Below are 16,570 nucleotides of genomic sequence, written 5' to 3'. Positions count from 1 at the left end.
AAAACGTTATATATTATTACTTTAACAGGATTCAATTCATCGGCGTCGTTCGTTGAACGTGTCTCTTAGATTGATCAAAAGTTTATACGCTCCATCTTATTGACAGGTTGACATTTTAATGTGTTAATGCAATAGCGTCGTTGCTCGTCGCTGTCTCCATGAACGATATCGATTAAAACGAGATGGATGATCGTTCGTCAAGCGCGTCATTAGCTTATATCAAACTCTCGATCACGGGACACTACCCTTAACCGATCGCGGAAAAATGATCAACATCGAGGGACTACCATCGTGAAAGTCACTTATGCTCGTGGTAAAAATTTCCATTTGAAGCGTGTTCACTCATCCATCGTTATTTATTATTCGACTTTGTGTACCGTGTAAAAAATATCTAAAGCAAGTAAAAAGTACAAAAGTTATAAAAATCGTAGGAAAACGAAGTAAAAGATGGAACGATATATGTGAAATCTTTCGTATAAAACGCAACATGGAATAAAATACGTAGACGTAGCGTTATAATTGTAAAACACCATCGCTGTTGAAATTACGATCGATCAAAATTCTGAAATAAATTTAGAAATCCTGAAACAAACTTACGATTTTTCAATTGGAAATAAATTAAATAGAGTAGTAGGAAAAAATAATAGAATGTAATGGTTTTTGCATTAAAATTATAATCGATCAATCTTAAGCTTCGGTAAATACCACTGCGCTGAATATTTCGTAATCGAGGAAATTTTTCAATGCGTTTTCACGTTGATTTTTCCTGCCACATGTGTTTGATCGCCTTTTCCGACAGCAGGGAACAAAAAGTACAGGAAAACCGTTTCCCTCTCGATTTTCAGATAGTTTTCCTTGACAGGGGAAACAATCGGCGGGATAGTTTCTCTTTGCTCGGCTGAATTTCGAGCTGTCATGATCAGCGATCGATTTTTAGCCATCGAATGATGCGCTTTAGCTTGACCTGTTCGAAAATCATCCATCAATCGTCGAAACAGCGAAGCAAGGGGCGAATCAGAAAGAGAAATGAGGCTCTGTCAACTACAGTGGTACGCTCAAGCTAGCCTTTACACGCTAGAATATCCTGGTCACATCGAAGTCTTTGAAATTCCACAGAAAAATATCAGAATCTTCTCCTCTTAAAATTTTCCTTCGGAGAAGAAGCGTTTCTTTAAAGCGATACAATTGTTGGAAGATATTAGTTTACAAACTTTTCACCACAGAAAATTGATATTTTTAAGATACTTTTGCGAAGAATAGTCGAGAAAAACCGTCATCGTATTTACATTACAGTTGCTGCCGTTAAAAACAAATTGCTGTAGCCTGTCTTCGCGGTTGTACGAAAGAAAATAGACAGACCTATTACGCTATGATCGATCAGACTATCGGTTACCAAATTTCTCGCTTTTCCGCTCATACACTGATTCTACCGATATAACAGTTTCGACTAATGTCAAAAATTCGTATACCCCATCCGCTTCGCAATCGTGTAAAAAAAAAAAAAAAAAAAAAAAAATAGATTATTCACGCCATGATCAATTTGGTCAGCATTCCTTCCACTTCTTATCTTTCCACTTACACGGTGATCGTACATTAGAAATTTGCGGTTGGCGTACGCCGTCGAGGGAATATCGATCGAGGCGTCGTGATACTCGAGCTGCGACGAGACCACTTGAATCTCGATGAGTGCGTTCCTTTTCCTTCGTTTGGCCGGTCGTTTCGTTCTTTCGCCTAGTCATCTGGGGCAACTTCTCCGAGGAGGCGGCAGAAATTATCATGTCGCTGATATTACGGTCGAACGCGTCCACAGGAAGTTCCTGCGTGTCGGATGGCCGACGTTCGAGATGCGGACCCAACGGATGAATCGATAGCACAGCTTGCGGATTTGTTAATTCCATATGAATGGACGAGTAAGAGAGATTTCTGAGCTTGAATGGATAGGTCGGGGTAGGAGGATATTCGGCAAATCGTTGGATTTACAGGAGATACGCAAATAACGATGATATTTGTCGATGAAAATTGTGGATGTTGTCGGTGGTTGTTGAAAGTTGAAGGTTTCTATGATTTTTCAGGTGTGACAGCACGTTCTTGGTGTCAATTATTTCGAAATAAAAATACTTTCCAAGCGAAAACCGGAAATAATTAAATTAGTTGCGAATATATTACTTCATTCAGCTACGGACGAATCGGCAATTGAAATATTCATACTTTTCAGCTACAGCTAAATATTCATAAGGCTCAGCTGATTTGAAGAACTTGATGATTTTTCTACCGCAACAGCGACCGCCGAACCCTCAGGCCCAGGAACGCCGCGAATAAATTAACCGTTGGTTTTAAAGCGATTACGGAGGTCAGATTCTAATCCGACCAGATGCGTCTTCTACCCCCTTTTTTGAGCCAGTCTGGTTACGTTATTGTTAGAAAAGGATTGAGCAGAGTTTAACGAGGTTACCTGAGCGTGGTGGTTTCGTTGGTCTAATATATACCGAAGCAGTGAGCTAGATAAAAGTGGACGTCGAGGAGGGTGAAGTGACGCGAGGGTGAGTTGTGGGGGATATTGTTGTTGGGTGGTTGATGGATAGACGAAGGTATTGATGTATTGAAAAGTAGGGAAATGGGAAGGTTGTGAAGAGAGAATAGGTCATCGGCTGAATCCTTGCGGTCTAGCAGGATGCAGTTTGTGGTTGATTAATCTTCTTTACAACGTTTGTTTTCTAAAATCTTAGTATTGGTGGTGAATTAATAAACATGTATAGTAACCGGAACTTATGGCAAGTTTAATCTCTCCCTTAATTTTCGTATGCTATTGAAACAAACTGCGATGTTAAATATTTTTACCATAAGGTGCATTTGAAAATTCAGCTTATTATAAACTTAAGTTTTAATATTCGTCGTAGTAAATTGATACAATTGAAATGAAAAGCGAATAAATATGAATTTTTCGATTTTGTTTGCACTGTAACGTTGAAAATGTTAAACGCGAAACATTCTCCGTTCGAAAATCTATCTCATTCGCGTGTTGTAATTGTAAATATTTGTTAACTCCATTCAACAATTATCCTTCGATTGGGCAGCTTGCAGATATCAAATTTGCTATAGCTGTTTAATATTTTGGTTAAAAATTTCTATAGGTAGAATAAGTGACTTTCAACGAAGTGCAATTTTTGGGATTATTGTTTTTTTGTTTAATGTCAGTGTCGCTTCAATGCATCCGTGAATTCGTACCAAAAAACCGCAGGAACACATGAAACGCGTTTGTCAACGCATAAGCCTGGCCCAGCCCATTTGTTAACAAATAAAAGGGAGCAAGACGAGCGCAGACGCGCATTGTTTCGTCGCGATAAATCGAATCGTCGCTATAAATCGCGGCTCTTTAAAACGCGGTCTGCATACCTCGTGGTGGAGTTTAAAGGGGTCTTGACACGGCGCGTTTCAGCTTTTAATTGAACGTTTCGAAACTCGTCAAATTTTCCCCTTCCTTTGCGTTTTACAAGTGACAATGTCGATGGAAAATTTAAACACTTCAATTTCAGGCAAAAGACATTTCTCCGATGAATTAATCGCCAATTTCAAACTTTAAACTTTCGATACCGGCAGCAAAAATTATTTAGAATTCTCTCGAGGAGAAGTTTTACCAAATAAATTAAACAATGCCAAATATAATATTTTCCACCTCCCAGTACGATCCCTTGTCATAAAAAAAAAAAAAAACAAACACGACCACTTTTTGTTTGTTTATACGTTATTCTTCCTTTCATTTTATCCTCCGTAAAACAAAATACGCTGGTTTAACCGAGATATGCATAATAATCGAAGGTCGATTCGTCGAATTCATGCCCAGGAGAAATAATTTACGTTTCCTGCATGTTTCGAATACTTCTAACGCTGTCCGCTGCGTTTTCGACGTGCCAAAAGAACGCAAGCTGAACTAGTCGAACGTTGGCAGGTCCATCTAAATTGAAACGAAGCCGCAACGAACGGAGCGCGGGTCTTTGGCGTTAATTCGGTGATTAATCGCGTTGACTCGCGGCGATGTGTTTATTTTTGAAAATAAATTAATTGAAAACGATTCTACGGAACGACGCCGGTAACTTCGTTGTTGATCGCCAGGCTTCGCAACTGTTTGCACGATTTTCCAGCCATCGATACGAGGATTTCATCATAGATCAGCGTAGATTTCGGATAATTAAGCGTCGGAGGTTTGGCAGATTTTCAAAGCTTTTGGAACTTATGGAAAATCATCAGACGTAGGAAGAGAATTTTCTGCTGTTAGTGCTATACTGAATTTTGCTCGATTGTTCCACGATATCTTACTTAAATTTCATCATTTTGGAGAGTTTGAATTTTATTAATTGGTCGAGGGGTCGATACAAATTTCAGTTTAGAAATTCGTAATACGAATCATTGATTTTTACGTGAATCGTAGAAAAAATACGAAAGCTAGATCGATTTCGTGGCGACAGAAAGTAAGATCCGTTTATTGGATACTAATGTTTAATGTACCCACGATTTTATTGTTTCTCTCGCATTTTTCTTACGCTGGAAATGTTGTTCGTGATTGGAATAGGTTCGAGAAACTACCCTTTTTATGGCGTTTGAGATTTTATTTTTTCATAGAAAAAATTCCAATCAAACGTGACTAAAATTACGCGATACTTTTTACTCTACATTAACCAAGCAAATAACTGATCGATCAACTCCGGGTTATTTTGCGTCTCGTGGATAAAGGCTCGTTTAAATTACGCGTATTTGAAAACAAAATAGCAACGTTAATTAAAAAATAAAACACGTTTGGCAACGCAAGTTCGTACAAACTCTCAATATTTCCATCCAGAAAATTCAATATTTGTACAATATTGTAACTGAAATTTCACGGTTCTCTGATGCTGTTAAATATGTTCTCAGCTTTACGATAGAATTCAAATATTTTCATAAATATCTGCTATTCGACGTATCATTAGTATCTTCGGTGATTAATAAGCATATAATTAAAAAAGTCTTCTGCTAAAACATATCATAACTTCCTTTTTTTATTGTTTATAAAAATGAATTAGATGTCTTTAACGAAATAAAACGAAACGAAAACTTTCTTACGGTTGTCTTATAAAAATTTTTATAAAAATTCTTATAAAAATTCGCGGATCTCTAGGAAAATTAAAAATTTTATCATTCAAGACACAACCGTACGAAACTAACCTTTGGAATTGTATCTTCGAATCGATACAAAATAAGAAATAACCGTTTCTGAAGAAAAAAGAACTATCAGTTTCTAATATGATCCAGAGTAGAGGAACAATGGAATCGCAATGTCGTTGAAACGTTCCCATTTGGCCGATGCTGCGACGCCATCGTGTCACGTAGCCCTCGAATAATTTCATTCTCGCGATCCCAGGTGTCATTATCATCTTCGATACCGTGGTAGGAGTCTTCCAGTGGATTTGAAATTCAGATCTCGATCATCGAGTAACATTGCCATCCCGTTTATCGCGTGCGTGGTCGAGGTGTTATTGAAACCGGTCCAGAACGCAAAAAGCCACGATTCTTTACCGATCGTTATTACCTACGCTCCGACGATCATCGTTGAAAGGAAAATGTTTTCGAACGTCACGAATACCAAGGGGGATCGAAATATTCTTTTCCAGATCGATCGCCTAAACCGATTAATAAAACTCTATTAGGAACGAGTCGCTATATCGAGTTATTCTATAGTGTTGAAGTAATTACTTGGAGAAAAACTCTACACCTTTTCTTTTACCAAGAGAATAGAATTTAGTAAACAAGAATTCAGAACAAAGGGAGGTGCATATTATTGTGCCTTTGAATATATATTTTGTTTTGGGTTACAAGGTCTAGAAACAAAAGAGCTATAAGTAGATTTCTATTGCTGTTTCTTGTAGCCTTCAGCTAGAGCTACGCACCAAGGTTAACTTTGTGGTAATGTCCTTTGCTGTAAATATAGTTGAAAAACTTTACACCTTTTCTTTTGTATATCCGTGACCTGGAGATCGAATGTTACGAAGGGAATAGAATTTAGTTAAACAAAAATACAAAACAAGGAGAGGTGCATATTATTGTGCCTTTGAATATAAATTTTGTTTTGGGTTACAAGGTCTAGAAACAAAAGAACTATAAGTAGATTTCTATTGCTGTTTCTTGTAGCCTTCAGCTAGAGCTACGCACCAAGGTTAATTTTGTGGTAATGTCCTTTGCTGTAAATATATGTGAACGTGCTCCCTATCGTCCTTCCTATTGTATTGTGACACTGAAAGAGTGAAGATTTGAATCAGCATACACTACACCTGTACTTATACCTATACTTGTTTATACTTTTCTATTACAAATTCATCCACTCGTTCCTCTATCAGTCAACCTCAACATGCACCACTATATCGCGTGGCACAATGTTCGATCTTTCGTTTGAAATATGTCGTAAGCACGGAATAAATAAAACGAAGTTGTTCGAAAGAAGCAAAATTGCAAAAACACAGTTATTCACATTTCGCTATAATTATCCATCGAAACTTCTTTCTATTACGATTAAAGCAACGCTCACCCCACTGAAACTTAGAAATCTCTCGTTAAACCCTCGGTATTGCATCGCTACGTTTCTCTTCGCTTCGTTCCTTCGTTCGGTTCGATTTTTCGGTCGACACTCGCCAGTTTTCCCATTTCAATTATTAACGACCGCGACTGTCGGAGGATTTACAACGTGTCCCACGGAGGGCAGCGTCCCGGGTGTGCACCGCGACGCGACGCTTCGCTATCCTCGTTCAACCCTTTTCTGAACGTACACACCGTATCTACCGTGTGTATACAAAAACGGTTCTCGGTACATTGTTTTTCCGTCGAAAAAGTCCGAATTCTCGAGCGGATCCCGCTTAACGTCCGCTCGAATCGTTCGACCCTCTCGGCAACCGACTTGTCTCAACCCTTTCGCGCGTTTCGCAGCCGAACGCAGATAGACAACAGGCGAAAAGAGAGGGAATGCGTATTTCCCACGAGATCGTGTGGCGTATGCAAGCACGCGTACACACAGAAAACTGTGTGTAAGCCGATCGACGACGCCATGTGGCTCGCATCGAGACGCATTGTGTCGCCTCGCGACTCACCGTGAAACAATGGGGGATCGCCTCTTAATAAATGGAACGGATTACGTCATACAGGGACACGGCCGGACGCCTATTCTCGCCACGAACTACCATACCGCCACGGAACCTCTCTGTCTGTGTTTTTTCATGTTTTATTTTATTTTGTTCTCTACTTCTCTCTCTCTCTCTCTCTCTCTCTCTCTCTCTCTCTCTCTCTCTCTGTACGCGTGTCCGCTGCATTTTGACTTCCCTCGCAAACGAGTGCTCGTTCGTTGTTTGAGCTGATTATGCTCTTGCGCAACAGCGAGGGTGAAAATGTTCTGTTTTCCTCGTTCCTTCGTCTTCTGTCCGCTCGATCGGGTTTTGTTTTGCTTTTTACACGAACAATGCGAAACTCGACAGAGGTGAGGCTTTTCTTTCTTCCGAGGATGGTTGCGGGGGTGCTCGTTTGAAACGAGAATTCCTTTTACCCAGTTTACTTGGCACTCGTTCGAGCGTATCGACGTAGAATTTTGTTGATTGATTCTTTGTTTTTGATGCGATTAGTTTGCTAATTTTATTCGTATCTGTGGGAAACTCTTTGGCGTTGTAAGTAAAGAATCAAGAAAACCTTCGAATATTTTCGACTCGTCTCTCAGTTGTTTCAAAATTGATTACCTCGTTTGGAAAATTTGGAGTCATTTGATTCGTTGTACTAATGCACGTTTTGTTTCATCGTTCATTGTACTAGGACATTTTTAATTTTCCGCTTTCTTATACGTTGAATTTTTTGGTTTTATTTACAAGTAAAAATGTTATCACGGTAGCGTAATTGAAACATTTTCAAGAAATTCAGCGTCGATTTTAGACAAACGTTAGACAAGGAGAAGTTTCCACAATTTCGATTTACCTGACAACGACATAGCGGAAATTTTGGAAATTGCTACGAAAAAAAAATGGCCAGCTTAATCGAATTACATTAATGGTGTTTCTGCGTCTATATGTGTAACTCATGTAGTATATTTGTACAAGCGAGCATGCAACGAGCTTTCCACACGGGAAATTTATTAAAGTCACGCTTAAAATCAGAATGTTTCATTTCGCGTAATGGACGCTCGAAATGATGTTCCATTTGTCAACGACGGGCTTGTAAATATTTGTCGAAACGGCTATAATGCACGCGTTGTTAATAAACAGCAAACGTGTAAGCTAATGAATGAGAACTGGTCCGCATGAAGGGGTTTGCTCGGAAAAAACACTCTAAAAACGACAGTTTTGATAAATCGTGCATAAGTGACAGGGCTCATCGACAGGCAGGAAAACTCAATAACCAGATTTTCATAAATTTACGTGTACGAACGTTCAATTTTGACAGGAAATTCGAGAAAGAATTTCAAAGGGGTTTCAAATATTTGTCATTTAATTATTCAGAGTCGAGTGTACGAAGAGAATTCTGCCCTACGATAAAATTTCAAGCTGAACACATTTTCCATATAATTTATTAGTTTAATCTATAAATGTAACATTTACGCCTCGCTAATGTAACTTATTTCGTCTCTTACTTCGTTAAACATCCACAGCCATCGTTAAAAAGACATTCAGTGGCGTAAGCTCTCAGGCTATGGTCTCGGAACAAAAGTGCATCGATACAAAGCAGCGGGTTCATTAAACATAAAAACAAAACCTAGACAACGTCTGCAACAGAGAAAGGGACACAAAAGGGAGATTCGTATATCTTGCAGGGTGGAAACGTTGCTTCGTGAATCTTTTAAGCAGTCTCGTTTACATTCCGCACCGTAATGCTCGACTTCGTGACGGTTGTTCGACCGATCCTCCGAAAATGGATAGTTTCTATGCCTTTTACGAGCGCGTAAATCTTCCGGACACCGTCGAAAACGCGTTCGTAATTCAAGGGCAAGGAATTAACCCTCCGTGATCGCCGATATAGGGTAGGGATCAGAACCACGCGCGTGCCATCGTGATCGCTATGTTTGCGGATTATTTTACAGGGGGCACGCGACTTGTCGTTTCGTCCCCTGGTTCGATTCCGCTTCAACTTTTATTTTCCCTTTCCATTCTTTTTTTTTTCTTCTTTCGTCGTCCTTTGTTTAACCGTTTCGTTTACCAACGAAAGATGCAGTCCTAAGCACGAATAACGACGACGAAGCAACGTTCGACCTTTATGAAAATAGGTTTTGGGAACCGCTCTTTGTGAAACGATACCGTAGTGTGTACATAATGCTACGTGTTTGGCATTTGTGGGGATGCGACGGAGTCAAAGGTAACGAGAGAGTTCTTCGATATGGGCTGAAACGTATTTGTTTACGATGCCGGCAGATGGAGCACGTTTTCGGGAAATTTATGATAGCTTTTGACATTTTAAGGATAATAGCTGGTAATATTTATCAGATCTATACGAAAATTCTACTCGTTCTTTTTCACTTTTAAAGAATGCGAGAAGTTTTCTGGAGAAAAGAATCTGTTAGACGAAATAACGAGTTACGTAAATTATGCTGGCAATTGTAGTTTAATATTTTTAATATTAGGTAGGTTTGAGATTATCATTCAAACGAGTCTTAACGAACTTGGTTTTTTAATATATATAAATCTCATAGACTTTCGTAAGTTTAACTGAAATTTGAATTTATTAAATTCTTAAATTAAATTCAATTTATTAAATACTCTAGAGTTCATTCAATTCTTCTATTCAATAACGTAATACCTGATGTACGGATACGTAGTGCATAGTACTCTACACCTGACGTATTTACGACTAATAAATGATTGGCAAGTTTATTCAATTCTTTCATGCAATAACGTAATACCTGATGTACGGATACGTAGTGCATAGTACTCTACACCTGACGTATTTACGACTAATAAATGATTGGCAAGTTTATTCAATTCTTCCATTCAATAACGTACTACCTGATGTACGGATATATAGCGCATAGTATTTTGCATCTGACGTATTTACGACTAGTAAATGATTGGCAAGTTTATTCAATTCTTCCATTCAATAACGTAATACCTGATGTACGGATACGTAGTGCATAGTACTCTACACCTGACGTATCTACGACTAATAAATGATTGGCAAGTTTATTCAATTCTTCCATTCAATAACGTACTACCTAATGTACGGATATATAGCGCATAGTATTTTGCACCTGACGTATCTACAACTAATAAATGATTGGCAAGTTTATTCAATTCTTCCATTCAATAACGTACTACCTGATGTACGGATACGTAGTGCATAGTACTCTACACGTGACGTATCTACAACTAATAAATGATTGGCAAGTTTATTCAATTCTTCCATTCAATAACGTACTACCTGATGTACGGATACGTAGTGCATAGTACTCTACACCTGACGTATCTACGACTAATAAATGATTGGCAAGTTTATTCAATTCTTCCATTCAATAACGTACTACCTGATGTACGGATACGTAGTGCATAGTACTCTACACCTGACGTATCTACGACTAATAAATGATTGGCAAGTTTATTCAATTCTTCCATTCAATAACGTAATATCTGATGTACGGATACGTAGTGCATAGTACTCTACACCTGACGTATCTACAACTAATAAATGATTGGCAAGTTTATTCAATTCTTCCATTCAATAACGTAATACTTGATGTACGGATATATGGTGCATAGTATTTTGCACCTGACATATTTACGACTAATAAATGGTTGGCAATCGGTGAAATAAAACAGCCGATCGTTTTGTCGAATTAATAATGCCACGCGCGATAACAATACATCGAGTCTTAAGAACTGCACGGTGGTTTAAAAAATGTGTCTAGGAAAGCACATTGGTGTAGCCATGAATACTGGAACGAGGTTGAATTCGTTGGCGATATTTTATAAAATTTCCAACTTCACTTTGTAATGTGACGGATGCATATAAGCATAATTCCAGTGGCTTTATGGGGACTTGGATTGAAGCTGAGCCGAGCCCAAGATCCGACGATTTATGGCACTTCTACGTACGACATATGGTTACGATTCCTTTCTTTTCATTCGCCAAGTTCAGGACGTTTATTGTACTTTGTATGTACGCCTATCGTGCACGAATACGAATTTCATACACGTACTGCGTTTATAGGGAAGTGCCTGCCTATGCTGTTTGTTAAATCCCATTCGTTTGATATTATCTATCCAGTAATCTTTTTCCGTTTCACCGAATAATAACCATACAGTCGATGCAATTTAAATACCAAAAAGAGAAAAATACCTTTGTGTAATTTTTAATATTTCTTTTTTAACGTAGGTGTATATCAGACACATGAATATATCCTTAAACGTCAAATGTAAACGTCAAATGAAAGCGTATTTTTTCAATTTTTTCGGTTATTAATTCCTATTGATATTGTAACTATTTAGTAACCACTTATTTTAGTCTTATAGGTTGCGAAATATCTGGAACGAAACGCGATCTATTATTAATTTTCAAGCCATCGTTTTACAATTTGCAGTCTTCCCTCATAACCTTTCAAGAATCAATTGCTGCCTCGTTAATAGCTTGAAAATTCTCGGAACAAAACACGGAACATCTTTCTATTTTCCAATTACGTCCATTTTCCATCTCTTCTCGTACTCTTTCGAGAACAAATTATTACTTTCACTACCGTAGTATAGAAACTCTCCAAAGAGAAAAATAAGAGAAAAATAATACCTATTGTGGTTCTTCAATTATCATTATCACTTTACGAACCAATCACAGATATATATACATATACCTACGTTACTTCATTTTTAAATATTATACCTAAAATATTACAACTCTCCAATTACGAAAAAAAGACGTGTTTTTCTGCATGCGTTATATGCTTTGCTTCTGCTTTTACCAAAAAAAAGGCGAGCACGAACAAGAGTCGTTTTATGAGAAGTATAAATATCAAAGAGCTTTTCAAAGACACAACGATAATTATCGTAGAAAACGAGACGACAGGCAGACGAACGAAACGGTACAAGAGTCTTCTCAATTTAACTTATACTCTCGTTTCATTATCGGAACGGTCTGGCCCGTTCAAAGAGAGCTTTTGCGCAGCTTGTGCGCGAAACTTCCGCTTCTGACGGTGTCAAAGGACGGGTCGGAAGTTTCGACTATCGCGCAAAGAAGGCTAAGGACTTTTTAATAGAGCGCCACGACGAAGAAAAAAAGGAAAACATTCTACGGGACAAAGTGTCTGTCGGATTAATCGAGATAGGCCGTGTAAGATATTTTTCGTTTTTAAACATTCTCTCACGCGTCCACGAATATTCCAATAAAGAAAGGTAGCCACGCGCTGGCGCAGACTTTCTTTTTTCCCGAGCTCGTTAAAATCATTACTCTTTCTTCCGCTTGTTTTATTTCCTGTTCCTTTATTTATTTTCCTGCCCTTTTTTGTTTTTAAGCTAACAAGCGCGCAACTTTCGCTTACCAAGCAAATTAGATCGCGTGCTGCTTTAGACCTCTTATCTCGGTTCTTTCCTCTCGTTTTCGTTTTTCGATACACGGATTCGACGTGGAAAATGCGTTACGTATTTTCCTTGATAAATATTTCGTACGAGTTTAATCATACGCCGCTGTAATTTTTCTTATTATCATCAAAAACGCTTAATACTTCAGATTGCTTAATAATTTTATTTGTTATATTACCACGTCATAAAGATCGATAGAGTACGAAATGTAATTAATGCTGCACATAGATATACGGTATATAACATTCTAGATTATTTACCGTTTTATTTGATACCGCCAATTAAAATGAGAAATTGTTTTTAAAGCAGAAATAATAAATTAATTTTACCAATTTCTCAGCAACGAATAATCTGCAGTCAAGTGTTCAGTGTACTTAACGTGATGTTTAATTCTATTTTTTCCCCACTCTGCTCAATCTGCTGGTTTGATTGTGTTTCTGACCGTTTTTCAAGAAGCAGCATCAATTTTTCAAGGTGACGGACGCGTAAAAGACAAATTGAAAAAACGCGACATCGTGTAAAAGTCTTGCGATTTCGTCAGAATAAGCCACCACGGAAGTTTCGTTCAAAGAAAAAAAGAAGCAATGAATATATTTTCCTTTCCATAAACCAGACTTCATGCATTTTTCCTTTTCAAGCTGCTCTCCGCTTCTTTTCTAGTTGAGATTCTCTTCAACTCGCGCATTCGTGTCTGCCAGGTTTCGCAGACTCTCTTTCTAGATTAATCGACCATATTCTGTTTTAACTTTCCTCGTTATAAGCATAACTTAACCAACTTTTAGCGTTTTTCAACATTTTTCAGCCTTTAGTTAAGCGATAAAGCTGTCTGTTAATCAATCGTTTTACTCTCTCATATTCGTTATAAAACTGAAGATATTTATGAGAAATTTGGATGGCGTATATAATATACGAAGATCTGTCAAGCATCTAAAACAAAAACGGATATATCGTTACAAATCTTTCATTTGATTTCACCCTTTTAGTTGTGTTAATAGAAATGCGAATTTACATAAACATCGGCATTGCCACTTATGAATCTCTGCGCAGATATAAAACTACGTAAAATATAATAAATTGTTTTTGCTATAATGTCAAAAATCAACATGTCGGTTTATCCGTATTTCATAAAATTGCTCGAAGTTTGTACATGCAAATTTTCATGAAAATGGATTAACGTTCTTCCAATAAAAATATAATAATTTTTGCTGCTAAAAAAAAATCAATAAAAATTAAACGAAACATTTTATGAATATGTTTAATGTTTACGAGTGACATATGGATTATATGGACCGTTTTTTTTTCTTTTGCTAGTAGCATAAGTTCATATTTGGAAAAAATTGAGAAAGCGAAAAATTTACCTCAATCCGAACCTTTTATTTCCAAACGATTTATAATTCGAGCCTTAAAATATACGCTTGTTTTAATCACTTGAAATTTCCTCGATAAATGGAATTACATGATCATTTATTTTGGAAGCGGTGTAAGTCCACTTGCTGTAATCTGTAGCCTGGCCAAACAGTCAAGGCACCGATAATTAAAAGCAAATGATAGCCAATACGATCTTAACTTTTGCAACTGACATAATATCGCATACACGGATGCGAACAAATTGCTTAAATACCATTCAGCAACATACTGGCAAATTATTACATTTACTAAATTATTATTATTACAATCAAATTAAATTGTTATAATTCAATGCTATTTATACGATGAATTTAATCTGCTTAAATACACAGAGAAGCGAACAAACAAAGTAGACGTTATCAGGATTTTTTAATCGATAAACGCAAACACTTCAATATTTCAAAACGAAGAAAAATGGACTTTCGAAACAAATGGCTGACATACAGATGGAATGTGCGATTTAAACAATTTTGCCAGTATTTTCAACCTTTTCCGTTGTCTATTTACTGGAAAAAACACCGTCGATCGACTCATAACTGGAAAAACGAAAGGCAAAACGAATCGTTAAAAAGCTAATTTCCTCGATCGAGGTAATATTCTGTGCAGTTTCGCAATTTCCAAGCACACACGCAACCAGAAAATGGTCTGCTGACGTGTAAACAAATCCATATTCGTTCTTGCGCACCGATTTCGTTTAAAAACTCTGTCCGAATTTCGTTACTTTGTTTGTATTTCTTCTCGTTTCCCGATTTTTTTCCCTCTCGTTTAATACGCGTAATTCTTGCGGTAAATCGTTATTGGTGGTCGTTAACGGTGAACATTTTTTACGAAACGCAACTGCAAAGTAATAAATCCAAGCGGAATGGACTGCGAGTTGTTTCTCGTGTTCGATTCGATTTCACGTGTATCGGTAGTCCATCGTGCAACTTTCATTTCCCGTTCAACGCTCGACGTTCTCCTATTTTTCAAAATTTAGCAGTTAAATTACCAAGCTTTTTGAAAGGTCCATGTTCTGACGTGTGATGAATTTGTTTGCCAAATGGTTGGACAGTGTATCACACGATTTAATTAATCCTCTAATTATTTTGTCTGCATTTTCAATTGCAACGAAGATCTCCTTCTCAAACTTTCAATAAATTATACTACTTTTTATGTATAAGCGAGCATGATGTTATCGTTTCTTGTTATCGAAGCCGAAGCGAGATACGAAGATAGGATTAGCGATAAAACATTTTCTCTGGAATCGATACAGTATCGAACCGTGTTTATTTTATTAGAATGATATATACTTTTTTCAATTATTAAATACACAACATAGCAAAGAATCAACATCGTAATCGATACGCCGTAGACGGTCGAGACCTTTGAAATATTCAAAAGGAAAAAACGTATATTTTACCGGAACATCGAGCGAAAAGAGAATTTTGCGATTAATATAGGATTCGTTGGCAACGCATTGAATTTCAGGATTGTTCCCGTGGAAAGCACGAATAATAATAATTTAACGTGATATTCTCATGTGATATCCGTTTGACAAATTCCAGAAAACCCTGACAATCCTCGTACAAGCAAATACATGAACTAAAAACGTGGAAAAATAAAAATCGGCGAATGAGGTGGAAACCATGCAGACACCACAGTCCTAAATTTATTCCCGTTATATTTTTAATTGTTTCGCATATCGCTTTACCCGCGGACCCATCAACTTTCTGTCGGTCACCGGTTCGCGGAAATTTTTCATGTTACGTCCGCTCGTTTCGATCCATCTTTCCATCCTTCTACCGCTAAGAATCAAAAAGAATTCAATTTGCATGAGAAAGAATCTCCGTTGCTCAAACGCGGTTTTACAGCCGCTCGTAAAGGTTGAGAGGGGAAAAAGTGGCGGAGAACGCAAGAAAATAGAAAGTAGGAAAGGAAAAGGAGAGGGAAAACGAATAAAGGGGACACCGTGGCTGCGGTGTAGGGAAGAAAAAACGACGAAGAAATAGAAGTACAAAAAAGCCGAGCATCCCTGGCGGCATAAAATTACGCGGAATTACGTGTGTCCCGGAACTTGTTCCGGAATTCCAGCAACTCCCTCTGTTTCTCGTCGCTCTTTCCAACGCGACGATGGTCTCTGTGCGGTTTCCGTAAATATTAATGCCATTCGTTCGACCATGGGATGCGGTAATTATTTACAAATCCAGCAGCAGACACGGCCAGCACATCTCTTCCTTCGGCTTCTTTATGCCACTTCTAGCCAGGTTGGCTGTCGTAAAGCGTTTGATCGTAAAAACGTGAAATTCTATGGTCGGTCGGGGTGAAATCAGGTACGCTTATCGGGCCAATTTCAACCCACCTCTGCTATATATTCAATCGAGCTGCTTTATGGCAAAGTGTATCTTTGTGTCTTGCCTGGTTCGCGATAAGCCGCTTTACGAGCCGATCGTTCGATGGACGATCCTACGTCAGTTATCAGCCGCTTCGAACGATCCTTCAAGGGTGGTTTGCGTGGCTGAATTTGATATTGCCGAATTCGCGATATAGACGCATTGTTGACCGAAACTCCCTTTGAACAATAGTCGTTTTCGACTGCATTTCGCGCTTCACACAGGCAGTAAGTTTTCTGAATT

The 16,570-nt window shown here is 37.9% G+C and overlaps 1 protein-coding gene and 1 long non-coding RNA gene across 4 annotated transcripts in view; both read right to left on the bottom strand.

Moving 5' to 3' along the window:
• Positions 1–16,570, bottom strand: part of LOC126866077 (connectin-like) — a 349,072-nt gene that overhangs the window by 86,221 nt on the left and 246,281 nt on the right. The window lies entirely within an intron of this gene.
• On the bottom strand, positions 9,816–10,560 carry LOC126866078 (uncharacterized). The gene is made up of 3 exons (XR_007689769.1): positions 10,305–10,560; positions 10,099–10,201; positions 9,816–9,995 (listed from the first exon to the last, which is right to left on the bottom strand). It is a non-coding gene; the product is annotated as an uncharacterized LOC126866078 (long non-coding RNA).

Source organism: Bombus huntii, chromosome 5, assembly GCF_024542735.1.
Source record: "Bombus huntii isolate Logan2020A chromosome 5, iyBomHunt1.1, whole genome shotgun sequence".
In the NCBI taxonomy this organism is placed as follows: domain Eukaryota; kingdom Metazoa; phylum Arthropoda; class Insecta; order Hymenoptera; family Apidae; genus Bombus; species Bombus huntii.
Note: the sequence above shows the minus strand (reverse complement) of the source record. Positions and strands in the feature narration are given on the sequence as shown.